The following is a 7409-nucleotide window of genomic DNA, read 5'->3' as shown; positions in this document are numbered from 1 at the left end:
GGCCGTTAGTTTTCTCGTTTGAATTGTTTTACATTGTCTTATCCGGGCCTTTTATAGCTTACTATGCGGTATGGGCTTTGCTCATTGTTGAAGGCCGTACGGTGACCTATAGTTGTTAATGTCTGTGTCATTTTGGTCTTTTGTGGATAGTTGTCTCATTGACAATCATACCACATCTTCTTTTTTATATGAATACATCTATGATGTCTTCTTAATAAATAAATCAAATTTTGGAGACTATTTTAATTGATAGCATCCGTCCTACAGAGCTTCAAATAAATGAAACCGCTCATAGCATGAAAAAGCGGTTGAGACTAAAATTTACAAAATGTACAAAAAAATATTTTGTTTAAATTTTCTATTGTGATGTATTTTATTTTATTTTATTATTTAATTGTTATAATACAAATCATTGCAATCATTGTATGAAATTTAAAACCCGCAAGGGTTTATAATTGGATTATTAAAGTATTCTTACTCTTATTCTCTTATTGTGAACTATCCATTCGAGAAATCATTCGAATATGGAACACAATGCCAGTATAGCACCTGCATGCATATGGAGTATATTATTTTTATCAGTTGATACAATATTCCATCACTTGCATTGTTCATCATGGTTTTCTTTATATATGTTTTTGATGCTTTAAAGGAAGCTTCGAAACGCTAACTGTTTAAATGTAAAAGTCGAAGTTATCTTTTGTTTTAACTTTTACGTATGCCAACTTGATGTTGTTGACTGTTATAGACTATCTATGTCATAGATGACCATGGACTTTACCTCATTCATGACACCCCCACCCGAAACAAGGAAGCCAAATTGATTAAATGTTAAGGCTACACAAATATTGGGAGGGGGGATATACCATCAATATGTACTAGTATCTGTGATAAAGCGAATCTGGTGATATGCACTTTTTTCTGTCCCATTTTGCTTTTATCGTCCAAAATGTGATGTGCGGTACTTCGAAAGTTATTTTCTTTTTTTAAAGACTGGTGTTTGTCTTTTGCCAGTTTTGGTTGTTTTTCGTTTTCGACTTTTGAGTTTGAATCCCCCTTTGACATCTTCTGTTTCTCTTTTATGTATACACTTATCACGATTTTACGTTGAAGTTTTACAGGAAATAAATTTTAAAAATAAAACAGTTTTAGGCAAAATTTAATTATTATTCTGATATTGCATATATAAGTGCTCAAGTCCATTTTAAAAACAAAAATTAACTTTTAATTAACAGCCTAATATTATATTTTAACTTACCTCATGGCAAAGTCTGAGAGAAAAACAATTCAAGTACCATCTCGGATATTGTACAAAACTATAGAAATCAAAAGCTAAAAACACAGGCGCATGAACAAATCGGCAAGATATACAAAACATATGTTTTATTAAAGGTGCAATAATAAATAAACAACTGCACATGAAAAGACAGATATAGACAAGAATGTGCACCTAATATCGTAAATAAACTTTAGCGACCGAGCTATGCTTATTTATTGACCTTCTGACTGGTTCTTGACTATCTGTGCTGACCTTTGGGTACCCAATAAAAACAAGCCTACACCTGGCAACTAAGCAAATCCACATCATGACATAATACCTGCTAATGATAAGGACAATACCGTGATACATAATTTGTCCAATGGACATCAGTATTGAATGAAACCCCGAACCGCGCTGGAAATTATCAATATTGGTCAATCCTTTTAAATCATAGATTTTTTCTTTGAATTTCGAGTTGATCGAGTATGTAGTTGTACTAAAACAGAGATTGCATGGACTTTAACAATTGTTATTGCAGTTCCCTTTTCAGCAATAGAGCTTACATGACTGAAGTTCGAATTTTTGCTAGGTTTCGTCTGCAACTCTACTATAATAAAAAAAAAGTTTTAGATTTTATTTTGACCAAAGGAAATACTGTATAGTAATTGATAGATGGTTTCAAGTCTGCCTGATTTTGACATGACATTATGTTCTTTGTATGATTGGTCATTTTTTTCTAAATGGACCGAGGTAGTACTTATCCATGTAAACTCGCGCTAAGTAATTGGTAGTAACGATGTCATTATTAGACTGATTTTTATTGGAATTCTCGAGGTATGACAAGCATAACAACTGTTCTTTCTTCCCTCGTTGGCGATTTATATTTCTTTTACGAAATATACGGTTTTACTGTCGAGCCTACGACTTTTGTCGCAGAAAGCTCGACAAAGGGATAGTGATCCGGCGGCGGCGTAAGCTAACTTAAATATATTTTAGAAGGTGGAAAACCTGGATGCTTCATACTTTGTATATAGATGCCTCTTGTTACGAAGTTTCCGTCAGTCACATGTCCAATGTCCTTGACCTCATTTTCATGGTTCAGTGACTACTTGAAAAAAAAGTTAAGATTTTTTGTAATGTTAAATTCTCTCTTATTACAAGTAATAGGATATATATATTTGGTATGTGCGTACCTTGCAAGGTCCTCATGCCCGTCAGACAGTTTTCACGTGACCTCGACCTAATTTTATGGATCAGTGAACAAGGTTAAGTTTTGGTGGTCAAGTCCATATCTCAGATAATATAAGTAATAGGTCTAGTATATTCGGTGTAGGGAATGACTGTAATGTGTACATGTTCAACTGGCAGGTGTCATCTGACATTCACCTCATTTTCATGGTTCAGTAGTAATAGTTAAGATTTTGTGTTTTGGTTTGTTTTTCTTATACTGTATGCAATAGGTCTACTATATTTGATGAATGGAATGATTGTAAGGTGTACATGTCTAGCTGGCAGGTGTGATCTGACATTGACCTCATTTTCATGGTTCAGTGGTCAAAGTTAAGTTTTCGAGTTTTGGTCTTTTTTTCTAATACTATATGCAATAGGCCAACTGTTTTTGGTGTATGGAAATATTTTATGATCTATGTCATTCATGCAGGTTTTATTTGACATTGACCTCATTTTCACAGTTCATTGCTCAGTGTTAAGTTTTTGTGGTTTGGTCTGTTTTTCTTTAACTATAAGCAATAGGTCAACTATATTTGTATGGAAGAATTGTTAGCTGTACATGTCTGCCTTACATGGTTCATCTGACCTTGACCTCATTTTCATGGTTCATTGGTCAATGTTTAGCTTTCTTGGTTAATGTTAAGTTTATGTGACAGTTGTAATAAAGCTTTATATTTAGGACTATCAACATAATATTAATGATTAGTAAAGAAGGCGAGACATTTCAGCATGTGCACTCTTATTTTTAACATAAAAAGTTTTACTGGAAGAATGACTCAATTTTTAAGGTAGGGAGTGGTATTTCATGGTGGTGTTATTTATAAAACTAACAAGTTTAGTGGTTGTCCTTTCAGTGCGACTTTCTTCTGATAGATTATCAATCAATGTTGTGGCTGAACAGTTATTAAAACCATTTCATCTCATCAATGACGTAAACCTAAGGATGCTGGCGTTTTGGGAATCAGCACCAGTTTACTAATCTATATTTTGAAACGAAGGTATTATGTCTTACTGTACAGTGTATGATGTTAGTGTGTGAAATGTACTCATTCTTCCTACATGATGCAGCCATCATTAATAGAGTGTAGAATTACAATGCATTATAATCCCAGGTAAAATACTTTCTATATTTTTTGTCTGGAATGGATTATTGTTTTTCAGGTATTTGTATTATTGTTACCAGAGACATATTTATGTATATATGTCTCTGTTGTTATACCTTTAAGGTCAACCGCTTTTCCTTCACAAATATTGTGTGTACCCTCATTTTACATACATTTAGTTATTTTAATGATAGATATTAAGAGGGAGGATTGAGATCTCAAATTTATTTCTTGGGAGCACAGAGATGGCAGAGAGTGCCCTCATTGTGTAATTAAAGTAAACCTTGAAATTGTTATAAGCCTAAACACATATCTAGATCATTTTTTGAATTGAGTTATCTCCATTTGTTCACAATCATATTATAAAATTTGAGCAGATAGATTCCTGCAATCTCTGTTTATATATATTTATCAATTGCATGATGTGGCCATGGGTATGATCTAAAGAATGTTCACATCATTGCACTATGCTGTGTGTATCTCACAAAACAATGGTAGAGGATATGAGCTCACTTGTGGCATAGGAATAGGGACATAATTCTAGTTTGTTCAATCTTTATCCAAAAATCAATTTCAACTCTGACACCCACTTTTATGTAGTTGTTCCAATTTTAAGAACCGCATCAGTGTTGTCTTTTGGAATATTTTAATTTTTTTGGGTGTCTATAACAGTAAATTGAAATGATAGCAGATTTTTGTTAAGCAGTGTTTCCTAATTTATTCCTAACTTTTCTGAATTCTGGTCAATTCATTACTTGACTTCTTAACAAATTATTTAAAAACTAATTTTATACTACTAGATGTCACTTGGTTTTTTTGTTTGGTTGCTGTCTCATTGGCATATTCCACACATCTCCCTTCTTTCATTACTCCATTAGGCAATGGCTAAAACTTTCCAAAAGACAATAAATATTTAACATTCAAATGATACTGCTGCAGTACTGCATACACTTTATGGTTCCCAACATAAATGATACTGCTGCAGAACTGCATACACTTTATGGTTCCCAACACATACAATACTGCTGCAGTACTGCATACACTTTATGGTTCCCAACACAAATGATACTGCTGCAGTACTGCATACACTTTATGGTTCCCAACACATACAATACTGCTGCAATACTGCATACACTTTATGGTTCCCAACACATACAATACTGCTGCAGTACTGCATACACTTTATGGTTCCCAACACAAATGATACTGCTGCAGTACTGCATACACTTTATGGTTCCCAACACATACAATACTGCTGCAGTACTACATACACTTTATGGTTCCCAACACATACAATACTGCTGCAGTACTGCATACACTTTATGGTTCACAACACATACAATACTGCTGCAACACATACAATACTGCTGCAGTACTGCATACACTTTATGGTTCCCAACACATGCAATACTGCTGCAGTACTGCATACACTTTATGGTTCCCAACACAACTGATACTGCTGCAGTACTGCATACACTTTATGGTTCCCAACACAACTGATACTGCTGCAGTACTGCATACACTTTATGGTTCCCAACACAACTGATACTGCTGCAGTACTGCATACACTTTATGGTTCCCAACACATACAATACTGCTGCAGTACTACATACACTTTATGGTTCACAACACATACAATACTGCTGCAGTACTGCATACACTTTATGGTTCCCAACACATACAATACTGCTGCAGTACTACATACACTTTATGGTTCCCAACACATACAATACTGCTGCAGTACTGCATACACTTTATAGTTCCCAACACAAATGATACTGCTGCAGTACTGCATACACTTTATGGTTCCCAACACATACAATACTGCTGCAGTACTACATACACTTTATGGTTCCCAACACATACAATACTGCTGAAGTACTACATACACTTTATGGTTCCCAACACATACGATACTGCTGCAGTACTACATACACTTTATGGTTCCCAACACATACAATACTGCTGCAGTACTACATACACTTTATGGTTCCCAACACATACAATACTGCTGCAGTACTACATACACTTTATGGTTCACAACACATACAATACTGCTGCAGTACTGCATACACTTTATGGTTCCCAACACATAGAATACTGCTGCAGTACTACATACACTTTATGGTTCCCAACACATACAATACTGCTGCAGTACTGCATACACTTTATGGTTCACAACACATACAATACTGCTGCAGTACTGCATACACTTTATGGTTCCCAACACATACAATACTGCTGCAGTACTACATACACTTTATGGTTCCCAACACATACAATACTGCTGCAGTACTACATACACTTTATGGTTCCCAACACATACAATACTGATGCAGTACTACATACACTTTATGGTTCCCAACACATACAATACTGCTGCAACACATACAATACTGCTGCAGTACTGCATACACTTTATGGTTCCCAACACATACAATACTGCTGCAGTACTACATACACTTTATGGTTCCCAACACATACAATACTGCTGCAGTACTGCATACACTTTATGGTTCCCAACACATACAATACTGATGCAGTACTACATACACTTTATGGTTCCCAACACATACAATACTGCTGCAACACATACAATACAGCTGCAGTACTGCATACACTTTATGGTTCCCAACACATACAATACTGCTGCAGTACTACATACACTTTATGGTTCCCAACACATACAATACTGCTGCAGTACTGCATACACTTTATGGTTCCCAACACATACAATACTGATGCAGTACTACATACACTTTATGGTTCCCAACACATACAATACTGCTGCAACACATACAATACTGCTGCAGTACTGCATACACTTTATGGTTCCCAACACATACAATACTGCTGCAGTACTACATACACTTTATGGTTCACAACACATACAATACTGCTGCAGTACTACATACACTTTATGGTTCACAACACATACAATACTGCTGCAGTACTACATACACTTTATGGTTCACAACACATACAATACTGCTGCAGTACTGCATACACTTTATGGTTCACAACACATACAATACTGATGCAGTACTGCATACACTTTATGGTTCACAACACATACAATACTGCTGCAGTACTGCATACACTTTATGGTTCCCAACACATACAATACTGCTGCAGTACTACATACACTTTATGGTTCCCAACACATACAATACTGCTGCAGTACTGCATACACTTTATGGTTCCCAACACATACAATACTGATGCAGTACTACATACACTTTATGGTTCCCAACACATACAATACTGCTGCAACACATACAATACTGCTGCAGTACTGCATACACTTTATGGTTCCCAACACATACAATACTGCTGCAGTACTACATACACTTTATGGTTCACAACACATACAATACTGCTGCAGTACTACATACACTTTATGGTTCACAACACATACAATACTGCTGCAGTACTACATACACTTTATGGTTCACAACACATACAATACTGCTGCAGTACTATATACACTTTATGGTTCACAACACATACAATACTGCTGCAGTACTGCATACACTTTATTGTTCACAACACATACAATACTGATGCAGTACTACATACACTTTATGGTTCCCAACACATACAATACTGCTGCAACACATACAATACTGCTGCAGTACTGCATACACTTTATGGTTCCCAACACATACAATACTGCTGCAGTACTACATACACTTTATGGTTCACAACACATACAATACTGCTGCAGTACTACATACACTTTATGGTTCACAACACATACAATACTGCTGCAGTACTACATACACTTTATGGTTCACAACACATACAATACTGCT

The sequence above is a fragment of the Mytilus edulis genome, chromosome 9 (genome assembly GCF_963676685.1).
Source record: "Mytilus edulis chromosome 9, xbMytEdul2.2, whole genome shotgun sequence".
In the NCBI taxonomy this organism is placed as follows: Eukaryota; Metazoa; Mollusca; class Bivalvia; order Mytilida; family Mytilidae; genus Mytilus; species Mytilus edulis.
The sequence above is the reverse complement of the archived record's forward strand: the minus strand, read 5'-3'. Positions refer to the sequence as shown.